Source organism: Panthera leo, chromosome C2, assembly GCF_018350215.1.
Source record: "Panthera leo isolate Ple1 chromosome C2, P.leo_Ple1_pat1.1, whole genome shotgun sequence".
In the NCBI taxonomy this organism is placed as follows: Eukaryota; Metazoa; Chordata; class Mammalia; order Carnivora; family Felidae; genus Panthera; species Panthera leo.
In genome coordinates, this window is record NC_056687.1 from 9,347,170 (window position 1) to 9,364,927 (window position 17,758).

General features: G+C 45.2%; 1 pseudogene; it reads right to left on the bottom strand.

Annotated features, from left to right (window-relative positions):
* Positions 1–12,248: 12,248 nt before the first annotated feature.
* LOC122198396 lies at positions 12,249–17,713 on the bottom strand (annotated as a pseudogene).
* Positions 17,714–17,758: the final 45 nt, after the last annotated feature.

A 17,758-nucleotide genomic window follows, 5' to 3' on the forward strand; every position in this document is an offset into this window, starting at 1 on the left:
CAACTGCAGTCCCAAGAAGAAGAGAGAGAGACTTGATCAAGGGAGCTGCCCTTGCACATGAACACAACTGTACTAGTCCAGACAGAGTAAAATATGCCTGTTTTAAATCCCTGGAGCAGCAGCCCAGCCAATGAAAAGCACTACGCTTCTACGTCCCAGTTTACTCCATTGGGCTTTTTGTTTAAAACAGCCCTCCCGACTTACCCCTTTTCTCCTTAAAAATGTACCTGTCCTTTGTTCCCTGGACTTGCCTATAGTTTTGCCACAGCTTGGCTTTCCCAGATTGCAATTCCCTTTATTCCCGAAGAAACCCAACTTTGCTGGTAAAATAACTGGCAGGTTACATTTTTACAACTGACGTTCCTCGGTGACACACGTGGGGATCCAGGGAAGATCCCCAAGGCCTCTTACTCTGGTGGGCAAGCAGGTGTGGTATCCATGGAGGTGTTTGGGCTCACTGCTTTCTCACCAACCATAGGGTTTGAGGGTAAGCTTTTCTCCTGGACTTCCAGCTCCATGCTTTTTGTCTGTGATTTCTTTCTTTCTTTTTTTAGATCTCTGAGAGTATTCCTTTGGCCTCTGATTCCTTCTCAGAATCAAACTGTTCCTAACGGAACTCCTTTCTCGTTTGGTCTAATTCCTTCTGGGATTGGACTGCTCCTGTTGGAAAAGTACCAGTTTGAACCGCATTGGTCTTCGGTCCTATTCTGCTTTGGGATTGAACTGTTCCTGTTGGAATGGTACCATTTGGAGCTGCATAGGCCTTCTGTCTAAATTCTTTTTGGGATTGGACTGTTGCAGTTAGAACTGTGCCAGTTGGAAATGCACTAGCCTTGGGTCCGAGTTCTGTTTGGTACTGGACTATTCCTCTTGGAACCTGCTGGCCTCTGGTCTGAGTCATTCTGGAACTAGGTTGTTCCCGGAAAACTGCTAAAGAAAATGGGATCCCCTGCAAGAAAATGCTTCGTGACACCCCTCCCCTTTGGGACTATGGCTCATTTTATGTTTAAAATCTATGGTTATTCTGTAGGCACATTCCTAACTAAATGGACCGCCTTAAACAAAAGCATTTCAGGACTTGTTAACCTTAAAAGTAAAACTGCCAGTTAATTTACCAGTAACAGATGCATACATTCAAGAGTAAAGAGAACTGCAAGTCAGGAAAATCAAGCTGCAGCAAAACCTGTAGACAAGTCCAGGGAACAAAGGACAGGTATGCTTTTTTAAGAAGAAAAGGGGCAGTTGGGAAGGCTTTTATAAATTAAAAGTCCCTTGGCATAAATTGGGTGTCTGAAGTGCAGTGGCTTTTCAGTGGCTGAGTGTTGCCTGGGGGGAAAAGGAAAGTGTCTCTATTTCTGGCTGGTATAGTAGAGTAGTATCCATGGGCAAGGTCAAATCCTTCTAAGGTCAAGTTCGTCTCTTCTTGTTGAGTCTGCAGTTGAGCCTGCAATTGAGTAGGAGTGGTAGGGCATGAGAACTTTCCCTGCAGACACCTCCTGATTCCATTTTTAGTGAGGTTTTTTGTTACAAACTTTCAGAAACTTCAGTGGCCATAATGGGCGACTTTCAATATCTCCAAACTTGGTTTACTCAAAATTAAGTTAAAAAACTGTTTCTTCTTGAAAGAAGATAAAATCAAAACAAAAGAAGAATGAGATGTCTATTTTAAATGGTACCTTGGGGCACCTGGGTGGCTCAGTTGGTTAAGCGTCCAGCTTCAGCTCAGGTCATGATCTTGCGGTTCGTGAGTTCGAGCCCCGCATTGGGCTCTGTGCAGACAGCTCGGAGCCTGGAGTCTGCTTCGGATTCTGTGTCTCCTCCTCTCTCTCTGCCCCTCCCCTGCTCATGCTCTGTCTCTCTCTGTCTCTCAAGAATAAATAATCTTAAAAAAAAAAATTTAAATGGTACCTTGACTCTTGCAGATGTGTTTGGATTCTGTTTGCCCCTTTGGAAAGTACTGTTTCTAAATTCATTGAGGCACACAATTGAAAGAGGCAAAATGATGGGGCACCTGGGTGGCTCAATCGGTTAAGCATCCGACTCTTGGTTTTGGCTCAGGTCACGATCTCACCGTTGGGAGGTCAAGCTCAGAGTCAGGCTCTGTGCTGACAGTGTGGAGCCAGCTTGGGATTCTCTCTCTGACCGCCCCCCCCCCCCCAAATATATAAATAAACTTAAAACATTTTTTTAAACAACATGGCTTCTGAGGCCTCTTTCCCTCCTCTCTACCTTCTTCGTTTACAGACAGGAGGCAGCCATCTTCCTCTGTCTCTGCACCTTCCTCTTTCTCTGGGCCCTCTCATTCTGATCCTTTTGCTGAACTTTCCTTTTCATTTGAAGCTCCTTCTGCTTCCTCCTCTCCTGAACCTACTCAAACCTGCCCCTTTCAAGTTAAGTCTTCTAAAGATCTAAATAGACCCCACATTTCTTATATTCCCTGGACTAAGGCTGAATTCAGAGTCAAAGAGTTTCCTAAAGTCACTGAGAACACCCATAGGTTTGCTGAATAATTTAACGTAATTAGCCAAACGTTACCAACCACGTTTCTCAATTGGTCACATGCTTGTTGGTGAGGGCCAGGCAAAACATTGGATGAGACTAGCTCAGCAGGAACATCTTGAACAGGATATAAAGAACAGACCCTGAACTTCTGCTACGATACTCGCTGGAAATGTCCACTGAGCAAGGACAGTGGCTTTTCCTAAGCCTGTTGATTGGAACAAAATTCAGGGTTGTATACAAAGGCCTGATGAATCTGTTCATAATAATTACAGTCAACTCAAAAATGTCTTTAAAGAAAACTTCTGGTCTTCCTTTAGATGTGAGTCCACCTGGGTAGCATTTCAGTCTGTGTTTCTCACTGGGCTGATTTGGGATCTTTCCCTTTTAGTCAAAAGGACCAGGATAGCATGGGAAACTATGGCCACTGCAGATTTAACAGACCTGGAAAACCAGCTTGGGGTCACCCTAGATGAATCACCTATAGGAAGGACCTACTGAAATTTTTAATGTGCAGCCAATGAAGGCCCCAAAACAGAACCGGAAGTGTAATTTCTGCTACTGTTGCAAGGTATCAGGACTTTGGGAAAGAGACTGTAACACATGGAAGCACTTCATGCACCTTAGCCCACTAGCCAACTTTTCCCATGTCCTCCTGATTCCCAGTGGTGGGGCTCTGAGGAACTATAAGGGCTCTTCCCAATCTTCCCTCTTCATCAGCTTGGGCAAAGCATCTCCAGATTGGGAATGAATCTCTCTCTATCCTTATTGGCACAGGATCTACACTCTCATTGCTTAACCCCCCTGCTATAAAGCAGCTCCACCGCCTGGAGTACTAAAACAATTGAAATAGAGGGATCTCTAATAAACTTTAACAGGTCCCTGTCTCTGAACCTTTTCCTTTGCGTCTCACCCCTTGCACAGATACACACCCTTTTCTTCTTAGTTCCCCTGCCCCTATCCATTTCTTGCACTCAGTTTTGTTGGAAACGTATCATACCAGAATTACTCCCAGAAAAGGGAAGGGATTCTAGAATTTGACAGTCGTAACCAAAATCACCAACAAGGGAAAATAAGTGACCCTTGGGCACCTTTCCTATGCGGGTTCTCTGAGGGCACTATAGCTGAGTCTGAGGGTGCTGTTAATCTATTCCTATTGGATCAGCTATCATCCTCTTATGGGTAAAACCATCAACCCATATGGGCAGAATCCACAGTGTACATCCCATCAAGATTCACATAGGTCCCTCAAAACCTCTCCCCTAAATTAATCAACACCCTACAAATAGAGAAGTCCTTCAAGGCATCAAGCCCATAATAGATTACAAGGCTCAAGAGTCTCATCCCCTGCACAAGTCATTGTAACAGACCTGTTTTACCTGTAAAAAACAGAAAAAACAAACAACCAAAAAACCCTAACCGCTGAGGATGGAGGTTTGTCCAAAACCTCAGAGCAACCGATAACATTGTTAACCTCAGCACCCTATTTGTCCCAACCCACGAACACACGTACTGACATCCATTGCCGCTGAAGGCAAATTTTTCACTGTAATAGCCCTATGCAGTACAGTTTTTATGATTCTAGTTGATAAGGACAGCCAGTCTCTTTTCGCCTTCACTTGGGAAGAATGGCAATGCACAGGGACAGTAATGTCCCAGGGCTACACAGAGAGTCCTTTCTGTTTTGACACACGGTTAGAGGCTGATTTGGATGATAGTAAGTTTTCTGCAGGCTCTCCTTTGTCTCAGCATGTAGATGATTTGCTTCTCTGTTCACCTTCTCGACCGTCTTCACAGGAAGATCGCATCTACCTGTTAAAACTTGGGCCATAAAGAGACATAAGGTCTCCAGGGAAACCAGTGCAGTTAACCCAGACTCAGGTCAGAAACTTAATGCATGAGATCTTGAAATGAGAACTGTATTTGGACTCCGAGGATTTGGCGTTGCCAGCAACTGACAGGTTACCTTTTGACTCCCCATGACAATTTACAGGAAACTCCTCTAACCAATGCAGATTTTTTATGGTTTCCTGATGGCTCCTATTTAAAGGATGGTAATGGTAAAATATCATGCTGCAAAGGCTATTACAACTCCCTTAGAGGTCACTTCATTCTTAAAAGACTGTTGGGAGTAAGTGAGCACTCGAAGAGTACAGAGAATAACCAGAAAGGAAATGACTGAAGAAGCAGAGTCTCTTAGGAAGGGTTGCAATGGTTCAGAAATGACAGCCGAGTCTCTTTTGAAGAGCTGGAATGGAGAAGGTGGGGACAAACCCAAAGGACAACTGTTAGGATCTGGTCAGTGATAATCAGGAGGTGGGCATAGTGAGCTCATTTATCATAGTGAGTGGATGGTGGGGTCTGTGACCAGGATGGTATTAGGAAAGTACAAGTGTCATCTGGACATGTTTTAGATGTTTAGATGGGGGTATGTGTAGGGGACTGGAGGGCTGCAATTTGAGAAGGGAAGGGAGGACATCCCAAGGAAAGGGAGAAGCAGGAAGAGAACTATGTGTTTGGAGCTCTGGGAATGTTCTAGGCAGGTGAAGGATTTTAGGAGGCTCTAAACAAGTTTGGATAGGGACGAGTCCACTAGCCTGAATAAAACCACTCAGAAGGAGGGAGAGGGAGAAGAAAGGGTCCAGGAAGGAATCCCCAGGGAAGTGGACCCGTGAGGACACAGAGCCAGAAAAAGGCCTCTGGGAGGAGAGTTTGGAATGAAGATATAAAGGAGAAGAAGAAGCCAGTTGTGAGAGGCCAGTGGGACAGAGGGCACTGCTGAGTGCTGGACACGTGTGTACAGAGTCCTGAGGGGAAGGGCACCTGTCCAGGTGGGGATACAGCAGGGAGGCCAGGGCGGCTGAGCAGGGAGAGGGTCTGTAGATGCGGTCAGAGAGGCAGGGCCAGATCATTCCAGAAACAGTACCGCTGTAAGTCGTCACACCTACTTTAGGGTTTCATTAGAGGCAGCAGTTCTGTGCACATGTCTCAGGTACCAAAGAAGTTTGTTTTCCATGTCACTTCTGCTTGAATATGTAAGGGTGTGTGATCATTAGCTGGTAGGGGAGAAGGAGAACAGGTTAATAAGAAGTAGCCATCTGAGAAGATTTCCCCGGTCACCTTAAATTTTTTTTGTTGTATGTGCAATCTGGTCAATTCTCAGTAATGTGTAGACAGGTGAACAGTTTGTCCCAACTTGTATTATCTGGCTGGTTGATGTTGTGTAGCTTTGTTATTTGGCACCCATTGCAAGCAGCAAAGATAAGAGGGCACAATGGCATTTCTACATATGACTCTTTGGCATTTTTTGTGTATTTCAAAATAAGTTAAAAATTCATAGAGATGCACAAAGTCCAACAGAGAGAATCTTTCAAAAACCTGGGTAAAGTCCCTGAGAGTCTGATCCATGGCAATGTCAAGGTCCTCTGGCTGGAAAGGCTTGCAACTCCTGGAAGTTTCTGTCCTCCCTGCACGTCCAATCTGACCTCTTTCCCTAGGAAGGCCGTTCTAGAACCCCTCAGAGCTGTAGGCCCCACAGCAGCTCTTCAGACACCCACCCCAACCGCTTCTGGGTAGTCCCCTAAGAGAGGTTTCCTGGCCTAAGAGCTCCAGTGTTCTTAACCTCGAAGATGATACCTTCGAAAATGATGCTCTAGTTGTTGACCAACACGTGAGGTCCCTGTACTCCTTCGGCAGGAAGTCATGCAGGGCGCAGATGCTCTGCAGGTCCTTGATGTCCAGCAGGTGGAAGCAGGGGCTCAGGCCCTTGGCCCGGAGCTGCCGCACAGCCGACTGTCCCCACGCCTCATCCAGCACTATGAACATCATGTTGCCCGAGAACTGCAGGCGCACGTTGTACGTGATGGAGAAGCCAATGCCTTGTTGGCCCTGGTCACCAGTGCCACACGGTGTCTGAACACATGGCTGTGTGGAGGGCTAGCGAGGTCCTGTGTGTGGAGCTGATGGTGCTGTGGGCCACACGGAGGGCTAGTGGTGTGGAGGCCTGGCCACAGTCAGAGATGCCAGTAGAACTGTGTTCTGGGATCCAGTGCTGTGATTCCTAGAGCCCAGGCGCTGCCTCCGTTCCTCCATGAAAGCAGGGACCAGACGTTCCAGGAGGTTCCCTAATGACGCTATTCCAGATATGTCCTTCCTGGGGCTGCACTCTGAGCCCAACTAGGATTCTATCCTCTTAGGATCCCTCCTCTGAGCCAAGCAGTGCTTTGAGGAGTACTGACGTGCTTCCCAAAACAAAGGTTGTGGGTGATTGATTAAAAGGATGCTAAAGTTTCATAGCTTTTGAGGGAACAATTTTGGGAGAACCTCTATAGGAGAAAAAGAGAGCAATCATCTTGGGAATATGCCTTTCATCTGCAGAATGGGAATGGTTGCCTTCTAAGATACAGTGAAATTGTTCATACAACAAAACCGGTATTGAGCATACAGATCTCCTTGCTTTCTTAGGAGAATCTCAAGGGTGAGAAACAGAATTAGGTCCTGTGCTGAGACTGGGGTGTGGGCAGGGCTCCTCCCTCAGTGTGAGTCCCAGTGTGCCCCCAGATGAGGCAATGTTTATGAAGTTCATGTGGGCCAAGGCAATGATTGCAATGTTTAATTTAATGGTTACACAATCCCGTTTGCCTGTAGTGCTTGCTTTTTTGTTTTCTTTAAGGTCACAGTTAATAAGTATTATATGTAATTAGGTGTTATTTTTAAAGTATTGAGGAACACAGACCTGTGATGCTGGGATATATTTCTAAACTAGCAGTAGACGTGATATGTCTTGTCCTTGATAGTGATACTCCTCAAGGTTCATTTTAGAAACACAAGCTAACAGGGAGGAAATTAACAGCCTTGTTGAAGAGAAAACGTTAAAGGAAACCTCACTTATATTTTTTATTTCATTTTATTCTTTAAAAGGCTGTTTTTAAGTAATGTCTATACCAAACGTGGGGTTCCAACTACCAACCTTGAGATCAAGAGTCCCATGCTCTAACGACTGAGCCTCCTAGGCGCCCCACAGGAAACCTCTTTCTAAATAGAAACCTTACCCCATGGGGCGCCTTGGTGGCTCAGTCAGTTGAGCGTCCAACTCTTGATTTTGGCTCAGGTATTGGTCTCATGACTTGTGAGATCGTGCTGTGCCTCAGAATCTGTGATGATAGTAAGGAGCCTGCTTGGGATTCTCTCTCTCCCCCTTCTATCTGCCCTCCCCTGCTCATGTTCTCTCTCCAAATAAATAAACTTAAAGGAAAAAAACAAAACCGTGCCTTTGCTTTGCAGGGCCTATCTGTTCTCATTTCTGTCAGCCTAAAAACCCCTGGTGAAGACTAAAAAATAATCATGAGAGGAGGGAGTCTGAACAATCTGGATGCTTCTGTGAGGGGTGGGAGGTGGTGGGCATTCACGGAGGCCCCTAGGGAGCCAGGCTGGGTGTGTGGCAGTAAGAAGCTCCCCTCAGGGCCCTGGATGTGTCAGGTCCCAGTCCGGAGACGCCTATGGAGGGCACTTTGCACCGCCCTTGTTTTCAGCCGGTTCACCTGTATTAGTTCCTTTACTCTTCATGGAAATCCTAAGACTTCCCCCGAATTGTACACTTGAGGAGACTGACATACAGCAACATGCAGGATTTTGCTCAAGGTCAACCCGTAGGTGGCAGAGCCAGGATCTTTTCATTTCCAGATGTTTGTTTTGAAAGCTTTCAAAGAGAAAGTGGAAAGAATAGGACTGTGGACACCCATGTATCCACCAAACTAGTCTCAGTAGTGATGAGTGTGTTACTATCCTTCGCCTTCTGTAGAGATTTTGCTGGACCATGTTAATGTTACAGACTTGACCGTTTCTCCTTACATGAATAGCGCATTCACCTTGAGAGTTGACAGTAATTCTTTCATATCCATTGATACCAATCCTTATTCACTTTTCCTCATGGATTGTCTCATGGATATGCCTCTAGTGCTCACTCCCATTTCACACCTTGCAATTGTGTTTTTTTTTTCCCCAATGAGTTTGCTATTTAAAGAGACCACAACGATGTCTATTTTGTAGTAGAGGCTGATAAAGTATGCTAGTTAGGGAAATCTAGCCCTATTCATGGGTTTATATATTGTCTCTGGTGACTTTCAAGCTACAAAAGCAGATTTGATTAGAGACCACTGGCTTGCAAAGGCAAAAATATTCATTATGTGGCTCTTTCACTAATGTTTACCAACACCTGAGTGAAACTGTCCCTGCTCTTGACCTAACTTAGGGTCTGTTAGACTTTGGGGCTGGTTGGCAAGAAACAATCTGCACACATGGACATTTACTTATAATTGTTTATTCATCTATGATATTCATTCATTGTTGGTTGGCATTAATTCCACTTTTTCTTCTCATATATCACAGAAGAAATCACAAAAGACTTCCCAGAATTAGTAACCAATTCAATTTAAGTACTCAATATGGACAGTGGTTCTTCCTCCTCCTCCTTTTCCTCCTCCTCCTCCTTCTACTTCCTCTGATATGAACATTGTTAACAGTGTAGTCCTTTTGTTCATATCATGGAAGTATCATAATGGGACCCATGGAGGGAACTGGGGTGGGGGGGGAGTCCCCATTGTTCAATGTTCTTCTCCATTACAAACTCCCCGTCAGGCCCCTTAGCATCTGAGGGCAAAAGGGCCAAGTAGATGGGGGTCTCTGCTCCTTCTTCTGGGCTTTTAATGGCTGTAGGTCTACCCATGTCTGTTCTCACCCACCTAGGGCAGCAGGCATTCAGAAGGATCCTGTTTCCCCTCCTCTGCTCACTCAGTTTCCTGGCATGGATTCTGGACAGGACAGTGATACCCATCTTTGACACTCCATATGTGAGTACTTTCATATCAGGGCAGCCTTCCTTCCTGTGTACCCCGCTCTTTGTGTCTTCCAGAAACTTGTTCATGAGCCCCACCAGCTCCTCCTCTGTGATAGTCTCACTTCTGAACTTCTGCTGAAGTTCTGAGCTGCAGTTGTTAAGAACTATGAAGCTCATTATACTAGACACAGTGGCCACTGCCTAAAATACAACACAAATGGTCATGTAGAATCGCATGTGTAAGAATGATGAATACCAAAATCCCTTAGATTTGCCCATTTGGGAGACAGTTACCAGTTTTCTAGGAGTGTGAATGTAGTCTTCCTATATAAATGAAGGACACAATCCAATATTGAACCTTGCAAGACTCATAATGTCTCAGAGGATGTCAGAGAAATGATCTAATGGGGTGTGCAGTGCCCAGATGTCCCATAAAGAAAAGAAAGTGACTTCTACAGGAACGTGCTATCAGAAGGTAAGTCGGTGCTCACTGCAATCATGAGTAGAGAGCCACTTTTCTTCACAGGTCCCCTTTGGAACCATCTTAACATCTTATGGTCCCATGGCCAGTGCTCTATGAACAAGTGTCTACTAACCAACAAACATCTGATCATTTTAGTGATGACCTTTTGAAGAAGAACAGACTGCATGTGTTTTGTGGGCTGTCCCTCTGATAAAACCAGGTAAAAAGAAATCACCTCAGTGGGCTAAGGTGTGTGGTATTTTCTCTATGTTGGAATTTCATCAACTTGGGAGCAGTGAGAAAACACCAGGCAATATAGTTATGGGAAGGGGCAAAGGAACAGTCACATGTTAAAAAGATAGTATAAAAAAGAAATGCTATAACATGGATGAATCTTGATAACATTACCCAAAAGAAAGTGGCCAGTCACAAAAGACTACTCATTATATGATTCTCTATATATGGGATGTCCAGAGAAGTAGATGATCAGACAGATAATAGATTAGAGGTGCTTCAGGCAGTGGGATTGTGGGAAAAGAGGGCTGGTGCTAAGGGCACAGGTTCTCCTTGGGGTGATGACAGTATGCTAATCTTAAAGAAGTGATTGTTCCACAAGTCTGTCCATATACTAAATTCCACTGAATTGCATACCTGAAATGGGTAAAGTGTATGATATGTGAATTGTATCTCAGTAAAGTGGTTAGAAGTGTAAAGCAATCTCACAGTTCTCACTAATTCTTTTTCAAAAATATATTTATTATTCATAAAAGTGAACTTACATTGACATGTATAAATAGTTTACTATTTTTCCATCTACATGAGTATCTTTAGCCTAATAGAAAGATTATGAGAATTTACGAACAGTAAGAGCTTCAATAAATTAGGAAACTATCCCTATTTTATGTAAATATCCGGGAAAGACAGTCATGGTCACTTAACTCTGAGCTCCATCCCACTAAGGAATGTCAGTGCCATACAAGTTCAGTGTAAGAGATAATGCATGACCCTGTGATTCTCATTGGTGGTGTTTAGAGACAATTAAAATGAATTGCAGAAACTGTCTTATTAATGTAACAGGTTTCTAAGATGAATACCTTTGAGAAAGGAGTCAGTTACTCCATACTTCCTTCCATCTACAACATATTAAGCTAAGATTAATGGAACTTAGGGGCACCTGGGTGACTCAGTCAGTTAAATGTCTGACCCTTGATCTTGGTTCAGGTCATGATCTTGTGGTTTGTGAGTTCGAGCCCCGCGTTGGCTCTATGCTGACAGCTCTCTCTCTCTCTCGCTCTCTCTCTCTCTCTCTCTCTCTCAAAAATAAATAAACATTAAACAATATTTTTAGAAAAGTTAGATGTTTTAGTAAGCAGCTCTCCGATTTTATTACTTCTCACTAGTTTATTTCATTTTCAAAAATCATTTGCCTCTTTCACAACAAAAGTAACATTAACGATTTGAAGTTTCAAAAACAGAAGTGTGTGAAATAAGACAGAAGTAGAGGAACCAACATTGGGTAACTGCTATAGTAGAAAGACTGCTACATTTACTCCCTAGGGTGCGGAGCCAGTTTCTTAAGTACCTTTAGTATAGATAGTAAATGGAAAACTCTACTAACGTTCTGTAGGCTGTTTGTAATGAAGTGATGACCTCTTTCCTATTCTCTATTTTCTATCTCAGGAAGTCTAGTATCAGCTGTGAAAATGCTTACCTGTAAGCGTGATGGGGAGTAAAAGGTTTTGTAGGTAAATTCCTGGTAGTAGATGCTGCAACCAAACCCTCTTCCTCAGGCCTGTCCCATGCACTGAACACATCCCCAAGCGGGCAGGGTGGCTGTCAGGGGGCTTCGCCTAGAACTGGGAGAGATGGTAGATGCTTCTGGTCTGACAGCTCAGGACAGGAATCACATGAGAAGGAATGGGAAGCACTTGTGGAGTTTATACAGCAAAGACTCTGATCCAAACATTTTTGTCGTCAGCGTGGACTCATGGCTTTCAGTGTCATTTCGGAATGCACGCAGCCTATATACTAAGAAGTGTATGGACCATCCCAGTGTCCTTGTGCTAAGGGTGTGTGAGTTCACGTCAGTGTGTGATATGTATGTGAATGGGAGTGTGCGTGAGACAGAGACTGTATGTGTGACTCTAAGTATGTGACACTGTGCGTGAGGTAGTGTGACAGTTGCCCTGTCACAGTCACTACGAAAAGCACATTACCCAGGTAAGAAAGGACTCTTGTGCTGGTGGGGCCGGGGTGTGTGTTGGGCTTACAGTTTATCCAGACCATTACTCTGTATGTGACCAGGGATCTATTGTTAGGAAATCTCTGTCTCCTACTCTCCAAACCTCACTGTCCTCAAGCAGAGCCACAGTGATCTACACAACGCAGGGTATTTTAGACATCATCTCATTGGGAGTCACAAATTTCAAGTGCATTACTTGATTCTCAAGGCTATTCAGAGTCTGTAAGTTCAAGCTGGTTCTTGTGACCTTTGATGATTTCACATTCATCACATTCCCTGGAAGATTCATGTTTTCTAATACCAAGAGGACCAGTTGTTAAGTCTCTGGACTGATAGGGGGTTTTCACAAAACACCTCAGGGTTTTAAATGTGCCTCCTGTGGTTTTCCCTGAGGTACCTGGGGCCCTGAGACGAGGAAGACATAGGCCCGATCAAGCAGAGTCCTTATGTTGTTTCTCTAAACTTACCAGGTAAGGCTTCATTTGGAGAGGGGGATCAAGTAAAAATGATTTGAGGACCTTGAGTAGTGGGAAGAACCACTAGTTTGGATGTCCCATGACCTCAGTCTGCAACCAGCTGTGCTCGTGACCTTGAGATTCATTATTCCTCCATGTTATTAATGGGCACCATATATAAGATGCCCAGTACATCACATCTAGAATGCCCAGCCACCTATCCTTTCTAGAACCAATATGTCAGAGGGTGTGTGTGAGTGAGTTACGTTTACTATTGTAATTTTCCAAGCAAATTCCTCTAGTGGCGTTTCAGACTAAGGATATTGCAAAGCAGTACCTTTTCAAATGAAGGTTGAGAACACCTTTTTTAAGGTTTCCTTGATAAGTGCAGCGTTAACAAGACTGTATTTCCGCCTAGTACTTTAAGCTAATATCTGATGAACAACAATGTTCAGATTTCCAGTTTGCTCAATTCCTTAGAGATGTTTATATCTTAATATCTTTTTGAAATAAAACCATAGATAAAGACAATAAAGAGGAACAACAGCTTATCCTTTTAAAGAGAGTATCCTTCTCATTCAGGAATAGGAATTTGCGGGGCAGGGGAGGGAAATGATATAGAATGTGGGAAAGGGTTTGCATGACCTTGATACTGATTGCCTGGTTAAGACTGGTGGTGGGCACCTGGGTGTTGTAGATTCTTAGTATTTTGTTTTTGTGGCTAAATTATTTCAGTAAAACTCTTTTTGAAGAAAGGATTAAAAAGTAAGAAGAATGAACATATACTATTGTGACCTTAGGTTCACGATTCTGTCTTTTGGTTTGTCCTTTCATGCCAGAACCCAAAGCAGACATTGGAAGCAGACATTGCATTTTTGAATAGGTTCTGAACTAGAGAGATCTGGTGGACGTCATTCAAGATTGTTCTTTCTATCCTGGTTTCCAAAGTAGGTGGGAGGTGGGAAAGTATTTGCTTTTGGTTATGCTAGCTAGGATTTCTCCCAGATAGTCTTGCTAAAGGGTGTAAAGTTATGGTAACATGAACTGCTGTGGCTGCCATCCCCCCAAACAATGGAAGAACTCTCCTATTTTCAAAGTCAAGAAAACCCTGCTCTTACACTGAGAGTACAGCTTGCATTTCTAGGTCCCTGAGTCTAATTTTTCTGAGTCAGGATCAGTTGTTTGATTAGAGCCTGCCTCAGCAAATGCAGGAGAACACTCATTTCTCATTCTGGTCCATGACCAAATACACAGCAGGCACCCACACTGTTCTGTAGGTGAGAAAACAATCGGCCAGAAGTGAGTTTTGCCTTCTAAGGGATACGTGTAGGAAGTGTGATGCTGGCACAAGGAACTCGTCCCACATCAACCTTATGGTGAGTAAAGGAGTCAGGGGACATTTGAGAGCCGCCCTTTGGGTGCCGGTGAAACCAGTGGTAGAAGGAGAAGTAGTAGAAATTTCCAGGAATGAAGAGGCAGTGGGGGCAGAACTGACAGTAAACTGTATACGCATGTGCTCACTCAGGCCAGACACCCTGATCTTTCTAAAAGTGTCACCTCACTTACTCAGTGTACTAAACGAGTGGTGGTTCTCCCATCATATTAACGTGGAGGTAAATATTAAAGTGGTTTAGAACCAGGGAATTATAGCAGTTTGTTTTGTGCAAACATTGAACAAGGTGAGGGGAACTGATGGGCCTGGACTTTGGCAGGTCTGACGACAGAGATCCCTAGAAGCTATGCTCAGGATTGAGCTTTGGTCCTAGACTTTTGGGAGTAAATGAGCACCCAGAAAGTACAGGGAATAACCAGAAAGGAAAAGACTGAAGAAGTAGCGTCTCTTTGGAAGGTTACAATTGGCCAGAAATGACAGCTGAGTCTCTGTTGGAGAGTTGGGATGGAGAAGGTTGGGGGCAAATCCATAGGGCAACTGTTAGGACCTGGTCAGTGATAATCAGGAGGTGGGCATGGTGACCTCATTTGTCATGGAGGGTGGATGGTGGGGTCTGTGACCAGGATTATATTGGGAAAGCACAAGTGTTATCTAGATGTGTGTTAGAGTTTTAGGTAGAGGTGTGGGGCGGGGGGAGGTTGGAGGGCTGGGATTTGAGGAGGGAAAGGAGGACATCCTGAGGAGAGGGAGAAGCAGGAAGAGAACTATGCGTGTCTGGAACTCTGGCAATGTTCTAGGCAGGTGACAGAGTTTAGGGGGCCCTAACAAGTTTGGATAGGGACGAGTCCACTAGCCTGAATAAGATCACTCAGAGGGAGGGAGAGGGAGAAGGAAGGGTCCAGGAAGAAATCCCCAGGGAAGTGCACCCGTGAGGACACAGAGCCAGAAAAAGGCCTCTGGGAGGAGAGTTTGGAATGAAGATATAAAGGAGAAGAAGAAGCCAGTTGTGAAAGGCCAGTGGGACAGAGGGCACTGCTGAGTGCTGGACACGTGTGTACAGAGTCCTGAGGGGAAGGGCACCTGTCCAGGTGGGGACACAGCAGGGAGGCCGGGGTGGCTGAGCAGGGAGAGGGAGCAGGGCCTGTAGATGCGGTCAGAGAGGCAGGGCCAGATCATTCCAGAAACAGTACTGCTGTAAGTCGTCACACCTACCTTGGGGTCTCACTAGGGGCAGCAGTTCTGTGCACACGTCTCGGGTACCAAAAAGTTTGTTTTCATCGTCACTTCTGCTTGAATATGTAAAGGGGCGGGGTCATTAGCTGGTATGGGAGAAAGAGAGTAGGTTAGTAAGTAGTAGCCTTCTAAGAAGATTCCATGCAGTGACAGTAACATTTTTGTTGTATGTGCAATCTGGTCAATTTTCAAGTGTGTAGGTTAGTGTACACTTTGTTCCAAAGGGAATTATCTCACGCAGTGATGCTATTTAGCTTTGTAATTTGGCACCATTGCAAAAAGCTAAGGTAAGGGTGCACAAGGCATCTCTGCATATGACCCTGTGGGATTTGTTGTGTTATTTCAAAATTAGTCAAAATTCATGGAGGGGCACTCGTGTGCCTTAGTCGGTTAAGCGTCTGACTTTGCTCAGATCATGATATTGCAGTTTGAGTTCAAGCCCCACATTGGGCTCTGTGCTGACAGTGTGGAGCCTACTTGGGATTCTCTCTCTCCCTCTCTCTTCCCCTCCCTGCTCTCTCTCTCTCTCTCTCTCTCAAAATATACAAATAAACAAACAAAAGACTCATGGAGATTCTCAAAGAGAGAAACATGCAAAAACCCAGGTGAAGTCCCTGAGAGCCTGATCTATGGCAATGCCAAGGTCCTTTGGCTGAAAAGGCTTGCAGTTCCTGGAGGGTCCTCTCTCCCTCTGCCTCCAGTCTATCTTCTTCCCTAGGGTGCGTATTCTTGATCCCCTCGGAGCTATGGCCCCACAGCAGCGGTTCAGACACCAGCTCCAAACTCACCCTGGCTGGTCCCCTAAGGGAGGTCTCCTGGCCTTCCCATGTCCTTACTAGCAAGGGCAATGCCCGCGTTGTTCACCAGCACATCCAGGCCTCCGTACTCCTTGCGCAGAAGTCACGCAGGGCGCGGATGCTCTGCAGGTCGTCGACGTCCAGCAGGTGGAAGCGTGGACTCAGGCCCTCGCCCTGGAGCTGCTGCACGGCCGCCCGTCCCCGCGCCTCGTCCCGTGCCGTGAGCACCACGTCCCCGGAGAACTGCCGGCACAGGTCGCGTGCGATGGCGAGGCCAATGCCCTTGTTGGCCCCAGTCACCAGTGGCACGTGGGATGTGTGATGGCATGACCGTGTGGAGTGCTAGGGAGGCCCTGTGTGTGGGACGGATGGTGTTGTGGGCCACACAGAGGGCCAGTGGTGCGGAGGCCTGGACCCAGAACTGTGTGCTGGGATTCAGTGCTGTGACTCCTAGAACACTAGGCCCCGCCTTCGTCCTTTCAAGAAAGTTAGAACGAAGGTACCAGAAGGCTCTCTATACCAAATCTGTCTCCCCCGGGGCTGCACTGTGAGCCCAACCAGGCCTGTGCCCTCTTAGGATCCCTCCCTCTAGGCCCAGCATTGGTTCTGGTTGGAATGCTGTGCTCCCCAAAATAAAGGTGGTTGGTCATGGATTTATATGGGGTTGAGATTCATGGTAGGTGAATGAAAATTATTTTGGGAAAACCCCAGCAGAAAAAAAGGAGCACGGATATTGTCTTGAGCATGTGTCCTTCTTTCTCTGCAGAATGGATAAGGTTGCTTTCTTTGCAAAATTCAGTTTAGTTGCTTACACAGAACTGCCCTTGGGGACAAGATCCCCGTGCTTTTTAAAGAGAAATTCAAGAGGGAGAAGTAGAGAATTAGGTCTTGTCCTAACTTTTGGGCTTCTCCCTCAGTGTGACTGCCAGTGGGCCCTGAGAGGGAGGGAATGTTTATGAAGGTCACTGAGGGCTGAGGCATTGCTTAGAATGTTTAATGGTTATATAATCCCATTTGCCTAAATTGCCTATTTTTTATGTTCTTCCAAGGTCACAGTAAATAAATGTTATATATATGGCGTTATTTTTATGGTATCAAAAAAAAAGATGTTTGCGATGGATTGCCAAAGGAGCAATTGAGATTCTATTGTGCTGCTCTACACATTGAGTTTCCTCATGGTCAGATTAGAAATACAAGCTCACAGGGAGGAAATTATTCACCCCTTTGAAGTGAAAAGCTTTTAAAATACGGACCCTACCCTTGTTTTCTGGGTCTGTCACCTTTCATTTGGGTAAGCCTGAAAATCCCTGGTGAAGAGTGAAAAGTAAGAGACTCTTAAAATCTGAGAACTGAGGGTTGATGGGGGGGAGTGGGAGGGCAGGGAGGGTGGGTGATGGGCATTGAGGAGGGCGCCTGTTGGGATGAGCACTGGGTGTTGTATGGAAACCAATTTGACAATAAATTTCATATATATATAAAAAAAGAAATGTAATCAGTAAGTAGAAGCATCTTTAGAACAGGGATGTTCCTGTGAAGGGAGGCAGGTAGGTGGTGGGTGTTCATTCAGGCCCACAGGAGCCAGGCTTGGTTTGGGCAGGAAGAATCTTCTGTCACTTTGGTGTCCTGGGGCGAGTCACTTGGGAGTCATGATCTACACTCAATCTTACTCAGTTCCTCCCCTTGTCTCAGATCGCCGTATGGATGTATCTTGTGTTCTCACTCCTATTTCACACGTGGCGATTGTTTTTCCCAAGGAATCCGATATTTTAAGAGATCACAGCAGATGTGTTGCCCATGTTATACTAGAGGCTGGTGAAAAATGCTCCCTGGCACATCCAACC